The sequence below is a fragment of the Castor canadensis genome, chromosome 15, assembly GCF_047511655.1.
Source record: "Castor canadensis chromosome 15, mCasCan1.hap1v2, whole genome shotgun sequence".
Taxonomy (NCBI): domain Eukaryota; kingdom Metazoa; phylum Chordata; class Mammalia; order Rodentia; family Castoridae; genus Castor; species Castor canadensis.
In genome coordinates, this window is record NC_133400.1 from 50,431,503 (window position 1) to 50,444,992 (window position 13,490).

A 13,490-nucleotide genomic window follows, 5' to 3' on the forward strand; every position below is an offset into this window, starting at 1 on the left:
CCTACTTCAACTCCAGGGACCTTGCCTCCTTAAGTCGTTACTGCCTTATATTCAATACCTTGGATTCTCCTCAGTTGCCACCAACAAGCAAACATGTGCTGCAGAATCAGCAACATAAACAACCAATTAGAGTACTATTGTATGCATTTTGCAAAATGCTTTTGATTAAGGAGATTTGTTTGTAAATTATCCATTGTTTTTGAGTGTACCCACTTGATGTGATAAAAAAAATTTTTCGTTGTCTTATCATAAAGCCTGATGATCAACAGAAGGGAAGCAAACATTGCAAAGATTTTAGTCAATTTAAAAATGCAAAATAAAACATAAAAAGATTATCTTCTTTTTAAAAAAAGGAGCCAATTAGAGCCCCCTCTGTTGTTTTATTTATTTATTTATTTATTTTTAGTGGGACTAGGGTTTGAACTCAGGGCTTTGCATGGGGAAAGCAGGTGCTCTATCGCTTCAGCCAGTCCTTAGAACTTTCACTGAATTACAAGTTCCCCACTGGCAATAGTTTATAACCTCTGTTGGCAGCAAAATTCCTCCAAAAAGTTACCTAGATTCTCCACATACTCTTTCTCACTTCCTATTCTCTACAAATTGCTCCAATGGAGTTCTCCTATCAAACTACTGCAATGGCCTTTCTCAAGATCACTTTTTTCATGGTCATTTTTGACAGCCATGTTACTAAATGCAGTAGTCTATTCTTTCTTCCCTAGACAGATCTTGTCTTTATTTTTTTTAGAACTGGGGTTTGAACTCAGGGCCTTGCACTTGCTAGGCAGATACTCTACCACTTGAGTCACACCACCAGCCCAAATGCTGCTGGGTTTCCTCCCTCATTGGCCTTTCTTTGTTGGATCCTTCTCTTCTGTATTACAAAAAGATTGGGTGAACCCTGAATCAGGCCCCCTACCAACTCTTCTGTCTTCTAGATATGTTCTCTTTGTAGTGATCTAATTAGGTACCCTTTATAACAGGGTTCTGGCTTTACATACACTGATGGCCTAATTTATATTTCCAGCCTAGCCTTTTTTCAGCTCCAGGCTCATCTAACTGCCTGGCCCTCCACAGTTCACCAAGTTAGTACATGCAATACTTAACACATGTAAAGAGCTTAGGACAGTGCCTGATGCAAATATAGCACCAACACATGATAATTTATATTTTCACAACCATGACTATGACAAACATATAATAATCCCTGTCCCCTCTCCCTTCTCAGTAAATGTTGCCATCGTCCATCCATTTACTGAGACCAAAAATACGTGAATCAGCCTTGATTCTTTTCCTCTGGGATACCCAAATCATATATATCAGCAAGTCCTATTGGTCCTATTTCCAAAAATATATATATTTTTTCAGTGCTGAGGACTGAACCCAGCGCCTTCTACATGCTAGGTAAGTCCTCTACCATTACAAAATATATCTTGAATCCAATCATTTCTGACCCTCTCCATTGCTAAAACCCTATGCCAAGTAACCTGCACTGATTTTCTGCAGTTGTTGTAACAAAGCACCACAGACTTGACAGCTGAAAAAGCAAAAATTGATTCCTTTGCAGTGTTGAGGCCAGAAGAGCTGTAGCAGTGTTGTCAGGCCACATGCCCTTTAAGGGTTCTAGGAGAGAATTCTTTCCTTGCCTCTTCTAGCTTCTAGTGGTGCCTGGTATTCCCTGACTGGTGGCCTTGTCACTTCAATCTCTGTGGTTACATTGCCTTTTCTTCTATGTCTGCCTGTCTCTTATAAGTGCATTTAGAGTCCACTTGGATAATTCAAACTATCTCCCCATCTCAATATCTTAAAACAATTATATCTGCAAAGTATTTGCTAAAAAGATAATTTTCACAAGTTCATGGATAAATGGATATCTTTTCTGGGGCTACAAGACCATCATCATATGTTACCTGTTCTACACCCACATCTTTCTAATGAATCTGCTTTCTACATTCACTCTTATCCTCATAAAGCAAGGAAGGTGACTTCAAGAGCAAATCCTTGCTTAAAACCTTTCAGTTATCTCTAGTGCAATCTAAAATTCTTATGATGGCTTCCAGACTTTATGTGATCTGGCCATTGGCTGCTTCTCAGAAATCTCTGTATTTCCTGACATTGTCTACTCTGTCTTAATCACTCCTACCTTCTTGCTATTTCTGACCTGTATCAAGCATGCTGGCAGAAGTTCCTTTTCTCTGGAGCACTCACTTCATATTTCTTCATGTGGTTGCTTCCTTTCCACCATACAAATCTCAACTCCAAGATTACCCACTCATTCTTTATCCCACTGTGCCCTATTCTAATTCTTTGATAGCATCATTAAGAGAAATCATTCTCTGAAATCATCTTGGGGACTTGTTTGTATGTTTGTTGTTGGTATATGATGATCGTTTGTTAGCCCAGACTTCTGTACAACCTAAACATCCCAAATAACATGATCATGAATCTAAACATGAACCATCCTTATGTCCATATGTCCTGTCCATGGTCCTCTTGACTTGTGGTACCAATGACTGAACATACTTGTCTGACTGGTATAAGGTAGGAAGGAAGATCATCTATCTATTTCAGATACTTTACACATTAACGAAAGTGTAACCTTTACATCAAAAAGCAGAACTCGGCCAGGAGCAGTGGCTCAAGCACAAGACCCAACTTCAATCAATAGCTGGGCATGGTGGTGCACATTTGTCATCCCAGCTACATGGAAAGTGTAAGTAGGAGGATAACAGTCCAGGTCAGCTCAGGCATAAATTCAAGGTCCTGTCTCAGAAATAAAGAGAGATGGCAGAGTGGCTCAAGCGGTAAAAGGGCTTGCCTAGCAAGCATGAGTCCCTGAGTTCAAAGCCCAGTGCTGCCAAAAGAAAAAAAAATAGCAATAATCAAAACAAAAAGGGCTGGGAGCATGGCTCAAGTGGTAGAGTGCATGCATAGCAAGCCAAAGGACCTTAGTTCAAACTCTAGTACTGCCCCCACTGAAAGACTCCATAGTTAACAGAAAAATAAACATAAAACCACTTTATCCTTTCCCCTTGGTGGTCCCTTAATAGATACCTGTAAAATCCTAGTTTCTGTGCCCCATGGATGAAGTCACAAGCCAGTCCCATAATTCTTGGCTACTCTTAGGTAATTAAAAAGTCCTTACTCACTTTGAGATAAAAGAACATTCTTGGTTCCCTCAGATTAATCCTGTTCAAAGTAAAACTGTAAAGTACTTCTAATGCCTAATTCTGTCCAAATAAATCGTCTTTTCCTCTTGACCTCTCTTCAACTTCTTACATCATTGAAGTAAAGGATCAACCAATCTCTCAAAACAGTCACCAGCTCCCACCTCTTTAAGTTCTGCAGAGGAGCACTTTTGGAGGAGTGGAGAGAGAGGTGGTTGTTTCTCTGTCTATATTTCCCTGCGTTTGTATTAGTCCAATGTGAGACCTTGAATTTCATTTTGGTATCCAATTTCAAAGACTAGGCTTCAAATATTTATAGTTTTGTTGATAATGAATTACAGTTTACTGCTTAGTGCAACTGGCAATTCTTTTTCCATATGTAAAGTTCCTAAATCTCTCCATCATGACCTCTGATAACTAGGCATTGGGTCTGTGTAGAAGACACATTTACCTCCACAACCATTATTTTTCCTGAACTCTAACGTACTAGCCCATTCTCTGCTCCCTTGGGTGTAGCCAAACCTAATACTAATGCTGTACTCTCTGGGCTCTCAGTTTCTCCTTTCCAAACAGAAAAATCACCTTTTCACTCCTCTGGTCCAAGTAGGAAAAAGGCAAATGTGTGAGCTAAATTTTGTCATATTTATGTTTTTGAGACAGTCTCGTTTTGTTGCCTACGCTGGCTTGGACCTTACAACCCTTCTGCCTCAGAAGTCGCTGAACTCAGAGACACCCTCATCCTCACACAAGACTCACCCGGCTCCCACCAACTACAGTTTGTTCACGCCCCACACTCGCGACCAATCACGCTCCAAAGTGCAGGCTGGGACTCTCTGTGACGGCAAGTGGGCGCGTCGGGGTGATGGGTAAGGGATGCCAGAGGACGCCGTCCGCAGGCTGGCGGTTCCTGCTGCCTACCAAGCACCCTGGCAGTGAATTTCTGGGCTTTATGTCGGTTCTGTGAAGACCGGGAAAATTGAAAAGGAAGCGGACAGCTGGGAGACTCGCAGTTGGAAATGTTGGGGCCCCAGTGGCGGGGAATGCGGCCGAGCCCGGAGCAACATCTTCTTCCAAGTGCTGAAACAACAGTGCCACTCGATGTCGTGGTCTTCACGTGGTGGAATCATTCGCGAAGTGACCAGCCTCAGGCAGGAGAGGGTGGGCGAGACGGACAAGCCGGGAAGACACAAGGCGGTGGCTCCTGCTGAGATCCGCGCCGCGGCCGGGTCACTGTTGTCCTCCGAGCTGCGCTGGGTGCGGCGGCGCCAACTCCCCAGTGCGCCACCAGGCATGACCGTCGCACAACTCGCGCTAGTGGAGAGCGGCAGGCCCGGTGCCGGGGTCCTTGGTCTCTCCGCGCTGCCTAATGCTGTGGGAAATTGCAATTTGCAGACATACCTCGGTTATCATCCAGGCTGTAGTAGAGATCCCTTGCACCTGTGCCATCGGTGTGTTGCAGAAGAAATGAAGTTGCAAAAGAAGTGAAGGTGTTTCCTATGCAAATACCCAGGGAAAGAAAATACTTGAAACTCAGGGAAGTGGGCGCAGGAAAGGTTAGAAAGTGGGCATCCAGACCACTCATGCCTTTGCCTCCTGGTGAAGAGGGAAATCTGGTTTGCTCTCAGTAAAATGTGGCTTCCTGTATGCTGTTTTGTGGGGGTAAAGGGCTTTGTTTGGTTGGCTTAATGGGTGAGAAGAACTCAGGTGATGGGATTCCTGAATTCAAACCCCAGTACTGCCAAAAAAAAACCCCCAAAAACAAACAAACAAAAAACACCTAACAAAAAGATAACCTAGTGGGTAAGTGGGAAATTAACCCATGTTCATAAACTGAAAGACTTACTATTGTTAAGAATCAATACCACCCAAAGTGATATACAGAAGCTAACCTTTGGATTCATATGGAATAGTAAGGTCCTCCAAATAGCCAAAACAATTTTGAATAAAAAGAACAAAGTTGGAGGATTCATAAAACTTATTAAAAGCGACAACAAAAGTCATCAAAACAGTATGGTACAGGCATAAAGACAGACATGAAAACCAATGGAACAGAGTGGAGCGTACAAGCAAACCCATATATCTATGGCCAATTTTGAATGGTGGAAAATAGTTTCAACAAATACTGAGTGACTGGGTTATTAGATATATAATCAGAAGCATGAACAAACAACAAAAGAAAAACAGATAAATTACACTTACTCAAAATTAAAATCTTTTATGTATCAAGGACATTCTGAAGAAAGTGAAAAGATAACCTAAAGAAGGAGAGAAATACATTGTCACATAGCTAATCAGGTTTTAATATACAATGTAAGACTCTCCAAAGGACTCTTACAACTTAATACCAAAAAGAAAAACAACCCAATTGAAAAATAGACAAAGGGATTGAATAGACATTTCTCAAAAAAACAGCTTCAAATTGCCAGCAAGCATGTGAAAAGGTACCAATATAAGTCAAGGGGAAATGCAAATCAAAACCCCAGTGAAGCTCACTTGGCTAGCTATCAATCAAAATAATGAGGCTCACTGGGATGCTATCACTCAAAATAACGGAAAACAAGTTTGGAGAATTAGAAACTTTCTATATAGTGCTAAACATGGTGGCACACACCTGTAATCCAGCACTTAGGAGGTAGTGAGGATTGGCAATTCTAGGCCAGTCTGGGCTACATAGCTAGATCCTGTCTCAACCAAACAAATAAGCAAAACCCTCATACATTGCTGGTGGGAATATAAAATGGTTTAGCCACTGTGGAAGATAGTTTTCCAGTTCCTCAAAAAGTTAAACAGAGAATTACCATATGATTCAGCAATTCTGCTTCTGCATGTATACACACCCTAAAATCGACAACAGCTACTCAAGCAGATGCACATATATATTCACAACGGTGGTATTTACAATAGGCAAAGTTGCCCAATGCCCATCAATGAATGGAGAAAGAAATTGCAGTGTATATATACAACAAAATATAAATAAAAAGGAAAGAAATGCTGCTACATGTTACATTATACATGAATCTCAATACATTTACTAAGGGAAAGAAGTGTCACACAAAAGGTCACATACTATAATTCCACTTATATGAAATATCCATACAAGGCAAATCCAGAAATAGAAAGCAGATTGGTAGTTGCCATGGGGCCGCAGAAAGGGGGAATGTGGAAGAACTGTTTGATAGGTTTGTGTTGGGTCTAGAGACCTAAGGCAGATGAGTGAGTATCCCATCCCCCCATGGAGAGCACTATGATTCCTGCATCCTGAGAAGGAGTTATAAACCTGCATTCTTGCATCCTGAAGAGGAGATACGGGGCCACAGATATATCATCACAGGGCTGATGAGCAAAATGCTGTCAAGGTTGTTCCCCCCTCCCTGCCAATAAGGGGCAAACAAACCAGTTCATCTAAGAAAGCCTGTGAATCCATGGCCAGTGAAAAGAGCCTGCCTAACCCTTACCCAAACCTAGATTTAAAACATCCATAAATGCCCCAGCTTTCACCTGAGCAGTGAGCCACCGGTTTTGGGGCTCTGCTGCACTGCTCTAGCTGTAGCCTTTCCTTTCTTTCTAATAAATCCTACTTTGTGTATGGCTTTGGCTCACAAATCAATCAGCTGCCTCAGGAGCCAAGTCCTTGGCCTGTGAAGGCCAGGACCCTGGACACCAGCCCACAGTATTTCACATCGGCACGTCACATGTTTTTAGGGTGATGAAAGTATTTTGAAACTTAGTAGAGATGGTGGTTGCTCATGTACTATGTGCCACTGAATTGTTTACTTTAAGTGGTTAATTTTGCATTGTTAGTTTAACCTCAATGTAAAAAACTTAAAAATAATTTTTTGAGGTCTCTGAGTTTCACAACAGTTCAAAAACATTGAAAAGTCGAACAACACAGGCTCATTCCCATCAGTGTTGCACATCATGTATCTGTTTCAAACAAACCTTAACTCTTCCCTGAACCCATGATCTCCTGCAACTAACACTGCATTTTACTGATCCCCTCTGCATCAGAATGACTCCCAAATGACATTAATGTCTGCTGTCACTACCTCCTGTCTTACATTCTTACCAGAACCGCACTCTAGCGGCTCCTCATCTTCCTCCCCTCTAAGCACTGGACACCCAATCACTCTCTTCTCACATGGCTTTCATGACACTACACTTCTGTTTTTCTTTCTTTCCTACTGGCTATTCTTTCTTAGTCTTGTTGCTTCCTCTTTTTTTCTCTACTTATTGGAGATCTCTGTCCTTGGTCTATACTTGTCACGAAAACTAATCCTGTGTCATGGTTTCAAATGCCATCTGTTGACCAATAGCCTTCCAATTTGCATTTCCAACCTGGACCTTTCCACTTTACTCCAGAAGCTTGTACCTAACTGCTTACTTGACATCACGAAAAGGCATTTCAAACTCAAAGATTAAAACCTGATCTTCCTGTGCCATCTACCCTCTTAAACAACCTCTTGGTCAGTAAATAGTGAATCTATTCCTCTAATTACTCAGGTCCAAAATCCTCAAGTTATATGTGACTCCTTCACTTGTTAAATGACAACAAACTCTATTATCTCTACCTGCAAAATATACCCAAAATTTAACAGCCTGTCACCATCTGACCTGCTGCATCCATTTCAGTCCAAGGTGGCTTGCAGTATCTCCCAACTGAATTCCTTGCTTTGCTTTTGTGCTCTACTGTCTACTCCATACAGTAACTAGAGGATCCTTGAAAAGCAGGTAAGAATTTATCAGACATCCCAGAACTGTCCTCTTCACAAATAACAAAAATAGAAATGGCTGCAGAATGATCAAAACGAGAACAAAAATTCTCTTCTAAGCTTTAGAGATTTTTCTGTTAGGGGTAAATTACCATTACATGAAGAACTGAATCTGCCAGAGGAAGTAATTTTCCAGAATCTAACAATACTTTGCAAGATTTGAGAAATACCAGATTGGTCAGTTTGGCTCTTAACTTGGAAATTCTGATGGACTTAAATTTACAACCACTATGATTTTTACCACTTTCTAAACGCTGGACTTAACCCCCATCCTCTTTATCTTCTCAAAAGAATGTTAAGCTCACTCACTTCTTTTCTTATTAAAAAAAGCCCCTGTTCTGCTTAGCCTCAGTGGAGCATTTGCTCCATTTCTAAACTGAGCCTGTGTTTTCAAATATATCTGGCACCTAATTTTTTTTTTAACTGCCTTTGCTTTTATTGTAGCCTCATTCAGAATTTCCAAGTTTACACCACTCAGTGTCAATAAAAAGCCTGGCATCAAGTCCTCTCACTCAGTTCCAGCCATATTGTTTTTCATATTTTGTTGGCCGTTGTATTTGCTCTTCCCTCTTCTTGCAACTTCTTCCCCCAGATATTTTATCTAGTCATTCTTTGACTATCTTCAAATCTTTACTCAAGTGCCATATCCTGAGAGACCTTCTGAACCACTTGCATTTTTCTCCAACCTCTATTTCTGCTTTATTTTAAATTATCACCACCCAACAATAATTGTTTTATTTTAGGTCTTTCCCTTCTGGAGTGTGAGCCTTTTGAAGATAGATACTTTTATTTGCTGCTGCAATCTGGAGTCATTGGCCTCTAGGAGCTCTGCTAGTGCCAGGGAGCTTTCTGGGCAATGTGGAAGGAAGGCAGAGCAATCACACTGAGGAAAAGGCTTGTAGCTGGGGAACAGGAAAGACTATGAGGTGAGGTAAGGATGCAGAAAACTCTGAAGGCTAAGGAGACTCCAGGGTATTACCATATTGTAAAGGTGAGAGAAAACAACTCTCCTCCTCCCCCAACATTCACTTCCTCCCTTCAGGAAGGGACTCTAAAGTGAAGTGAAAAAAAAAAAAAATCTTACTTTGGGGGTAGATCAAGGTGACAGAATAGGACTCTCAGCACTCATTGCAGACACACACAATTTGAACAACTACTTATGCACAAAAATGCAAGGATGTGGAGGAAAGGAAGTACACTGTTGATAGGACATAATGCTGCAGCCTGTGGAAAACACTTGGAGTTTCCTCAGAAACTACAAATAGGGCTGGAGGCATGGCTCATGTGTTAGAACACCTGCCTTGCAAATGTGAAGCCCTGAGTTCAAGCCCCAGTACTGCTCCAAACAAAAACCTTACAGTAAAAACCTAAAAATAGAATTCTATATGATCCCAGCAATCTCACTACAAGATATGTATCCAAGTCAGTATGAGGAACAGACTTCTGTACTCCCATGTTCATTGCAGCATTATTCACAATAGGTAAGATATGAAAATAACTGAAGGGCTTATCAAGGGATGAATGAATAAAAAATGTGGTATGTATACATCAGCCTCAAAAAATAATGAAGTTCTATCATTTGTGACAAAATGAATGAGCCTAAAGGACCTTATACTAAGTGAAATAACCCAGGCACAGAAAGACAAATACTATGTGATATCATATATAAGTAGAATCTAAAATGTGGAACTCATTTTAAGTGGTGTGGGGAGGGGGGGAGGGGGAGAGAAGATGGGGGCAATATAAATAAGGTAAAATATAAGTTCAATTGGAACTGTCACTATGAATTCCTCCTATATAATTATTTAAAAAATAATAAAATGTGGAACTCATAGAAGTAGAAAGTAGAATGGTGATTACCAGAGGCTGGGACATGGGGGTGGGATGGATGGGGAAAAGGCAGATATTGGTACAAAATTTCAGTTAGACAGGAAAAATAATTTCTGGTGATTTATTACAGAGCATGGTGATTATAGGTAATGATAATGCATTGCTTATTTCAAAATTGCTAGGAGTGGATTTTAAATATTTTCACCACACAGAAGTGATAATGAGATGGTAGGTATATTAATTAGCCTTTTTGTTCATTCCACAATGTATACATATGTGAAAACATCACAATGAATCCCATAAATATGATTTAATAAAACGTAAAGAAGGAAAACATTATTCAAAACTTGAAAGTAGACAAAAGAGATTAATAGGTGTGCTTTCTGTGTAGTGTTTGGTATTGTATAGCAGATCTGTTGGAGATTATGTGATTCCATAGACATGTGTGTCTTTCATTGACTTCCATTGACTGGGCAATTTTATAGGTCTGTAGGGACAGAGGTTAACTTGTAGAAAACCAATAGTAATGCAAATGATTTCTGTTTGTAGAAATGAGGACTGGCATGGTGGCTCACTTCTATAATCTCGGTACTTGAGAAGCTGAGATAGGAGGTCAGCTTTCCTTACATAGAGAGAGAGAAAGAGAGAGAGAGAGAGAGAGAGAGAGAGAGAGAACATCAAACATCACACACACACACAGAAGTTTAAACACAGTTGTTACATTTAAGATATTAACTCCTCCTCTTGCATCTACTTGCAACTTCTTTACAGCATTTGTTTGTCTGAATGATTATAATGATTTCTTTTAAAAATCTGTTTAAATTTTCTTTTGTATGGTTGTAACATGACACAGGTCTGCTACTAACCATACTTTAGTTAGTTCCCCTGTTCTCTTTTTGTCTAGGCCCAGACCTTGTCCCTGTTTTCCGCCCCACCCCCATCTCCATTCTGTCTTTGGTATGTCCAGTCCAATCTTAGAAGATTCCTGATTAGTTTAACAAGAATCCTCTCACCTTACTATCTGATCATATTTTTATCTAAGTTTAAGTTCCTCAGCCAGTGCCTTTAATGTTTTAGCCCTTTGCAAGAATCTTGTAAGGCCTGTTTAGAAAGAATCTTTTTATCCTTGATGTCTCCACTTAGTAATTTTCCATCCACTGTGGGCCACGCTGCTCCTTGACTATTCCCCAGCTGTCTTTGTTGTATTTGGAGTTGAGCATAATTTCTTCCCCCTACTGCAATAGTTTGAATTGAATAGAAGTCTTCTTAGCCATTTTAAAAGTTTCCTCTTAGCCAAGTTAAAAGTATTAACATCATTAATTAATTGAATACAACTTTGACACACACATTTTATATTTACATGAGTCATGTATCTTAATTTTTGAAAAATATTATAGCAAAAGTCACCTTAGTGAGACATTACTTATAACAACCCAGTCTAAATATAGAATTTTTCTACCATTTCATTGCCTTGCTTTTGTTTTTTTCTCACAGCCTGTATTTGTTTGTACTGATTGTCTATCTCATTAGCCAGTTATTTCACCAGAGTTCTCTGTTCGCCTTTTCAGTGGCAACAAAGTTTGAACAAAAGAAAAGGATGAGGAAGACGAGGGGAGGGAAGGAAGAAATGCAGGTTTCTGGTTTTAGGGGAAACTACACAGCTCACCAGGAGGACCCTTCCAGAGCTGTTCTGCAGTGCACTCCCCTGCTAAAGCACACTTTATATTTTTTCACCCTTCTTTACTGTTATGCAAATGATGCTTGGGTTTCTCTCATCCAAACCCAGTCCACACCCCGCCCTTCGGACCAGAAAACTCCTGACCCCAGCGCGCTGGGTCCCCTATTATCTCCCCCTGTGTCTGTACTTTGGTGGAGGAACCTTGAGGGATGGGTAGTAGTAAGACAGAAAGCCCTTACAATAACGGCGCTAATGAAAACAGGAGCAATCGTCTGCGCTCGTTCTGCGGCGAGCGTTTTTCAGCTGCTTGCTAGTTATTAACTCAACATGCCCAAGATTCCCCAAGCAGCGGGATGCGAGCGGACGCCGGGTCCGGGCTGTGGCCTCACAGCCCGCTGGAGAGCAGCCTGCGCCGTTTCTTTCTTTGCTTTTCCTGCAGGTTTTTCTTGCTTCGCAGGATCGGGGAGCCTGCGCAGTTGTCACTGGGCCCTGGAACTCGGATTGGCTCCGGCAGGGGGAGCGGCGCCGCCATGCTCCGCTGCTTTGCAGTCGCGGCGTTCCGGAGCGTTCAGTAAGAACCGCCCGCGAGCAACACATGGTTCTATGCGGTCCCCACCCGGCGGCTGCCCGTGGGCAGGGACACCGGGAAGGACCTCGGCCGGCACAGACAGCAAGCAAAAAACAAGCAACCAGTTTCAAGTGTCAGGATGGCCGAGTGGTCTAAGGCGCCAGACTCAAGGTAAATTCCTTCCCTGTGGGTGTTCTGGTCTCCGATTGGAGGCGTGGGTTCGAATCCCACTTCTGACACAGTGATTTTTTTTTTTTTTTTTAAATCTTCTTTTTCCCTTTCCAAGACTTTTCCAAAGGCAGCTGGTGTTTTTCTTTTTTTCTGTGGGGAAGATGTCCACAACGAGACTCTATTACTTGCCTTTGTTTTCCACTACTTATTTGTCTTTCTTTGCCTGGGCAGCTAAACCGCTATCAGAGGGGAGGGTGAGGTTGGAAGAAAGGTGGAGCTCACAGCCAAAGATGTCTATTCAATCGTATGTACGTGACCAATGTGCGTCACAAAGTACGCATTTAGACTAGCACAGGAGAATCTCCTTCCCCAGGTCTTCCCTGGTGGTCTAGTGGTTAGGATTCGGCGCTCTCACCGCCGCGGCCCGGGTTCGATTCCCGGTCAGGGAAGCTATTTTTTTTTTGGCAACAGATCCCTTTCCATATGGGTATTTCATTTGGAAAAAAAAAAAAAAAAGGAAAGAGTTCATTGCTTTTCTCTTTGAAGCAATTGTCATTGTCAGAAGTGAGTCTTTATATGTCTCCTGAACGCCAGCATTCACCTTTAAATAAGGTATCTTAAGGAAAGAGCAATTGCAGTATCCCAAAATGATACAAAAAGATCTCCCTGGACCTGCCACAAATGCCTGGTTTTATAATTTTGCCACGAAATTTAAAAACTCTCCCTAAGTTCCTGAAAGCTGTTAAAATGGCACCTGTTACCTAAAGGGCAGATTAAGGAAGACTTTAGCTCCTCACAAAAGCTTGGGTAATTGTTAATATGAAAAGAAGCCAGATAATTCTCCCCCATTTCAGAACTACTTTTTTTATTTTGAAAATGAATTAAAATTACACTGCAACAAATCCACTATTCTCTTTACCTAGATTCAACACTGGTTAATATTTCTCAAATTCTCTCTCTTGCTCTCAAGATAGGGATTCATAGGTATTGATTCCCTTTCCCCCTTCCATTTGAAAGTTGCAGATTTGACATTATTCCATTAACACAGAAGAACATTGGTATTAATGCATCCACCAATCAACATTCAGACTTCCCCCATTTGTCTCTAAAATATCTCCCATGGCTGCTTTTTGCTTTCTTTCTAGGAATTTCCATTGTACATTTTTAAGTACAATGCCTGTGGAAAATATGTTACTAATTAAAAACACTTAAATCACATTTAAGTTCTAAATATTGAGTTCTTTTGTTTTTCTTTTTCTCTCTCATTTTCTCTTCTCTCTCTCTTTTCCCTCCTCTCTTTTTCTTCAGTG

At 41.1% G+C, this 13,490-nt stretch overlaps 1 protein-coding gene and 2 non-coding genes across 5 annotated transcripts in view; all 3 read left to right on the top strand.

Moving 5' to 3' along the window:
- Positions 1–11,620: 11,620 nt before the first annotated feature.
- Positions 11,621–13,490, top strand: part of Pgbd2 (piggyBac transposable element derived 2) — an 82,934-nt gene continuing 81,064 nt past the window's right edge. For all 3 annotated transcript variants that reach the window (XM_074056137.1, XM_074056136.1, XM_074056139.1), the window contains exon 1: positions 11,621–12,180. The gene's annotated coding sequence lies outside the window, so the exon portion shown is untranslated. The remainder of the gene's footprint in view (positions 12,181–13,490) is intronic.
- Trnal-caa (transfer RNA leucine (anticodon CAA)) lies at positions 12,143–12,248 on the top strand. The gene is made up of 2 exons: positions 12,143–12,180; positions 12,203–12,248. It is a non-coding gene; the product is annotated as a tRNA-Leu (tRNA).
- On the top strand, positions 12,558–12,629 carry Trnae-cuc (transfer RNA glutamic acid (anticodon CUC)). The gene has a single exon. It is a non-coding gene; the product is annotated as a tRNA-Glu (tRNA).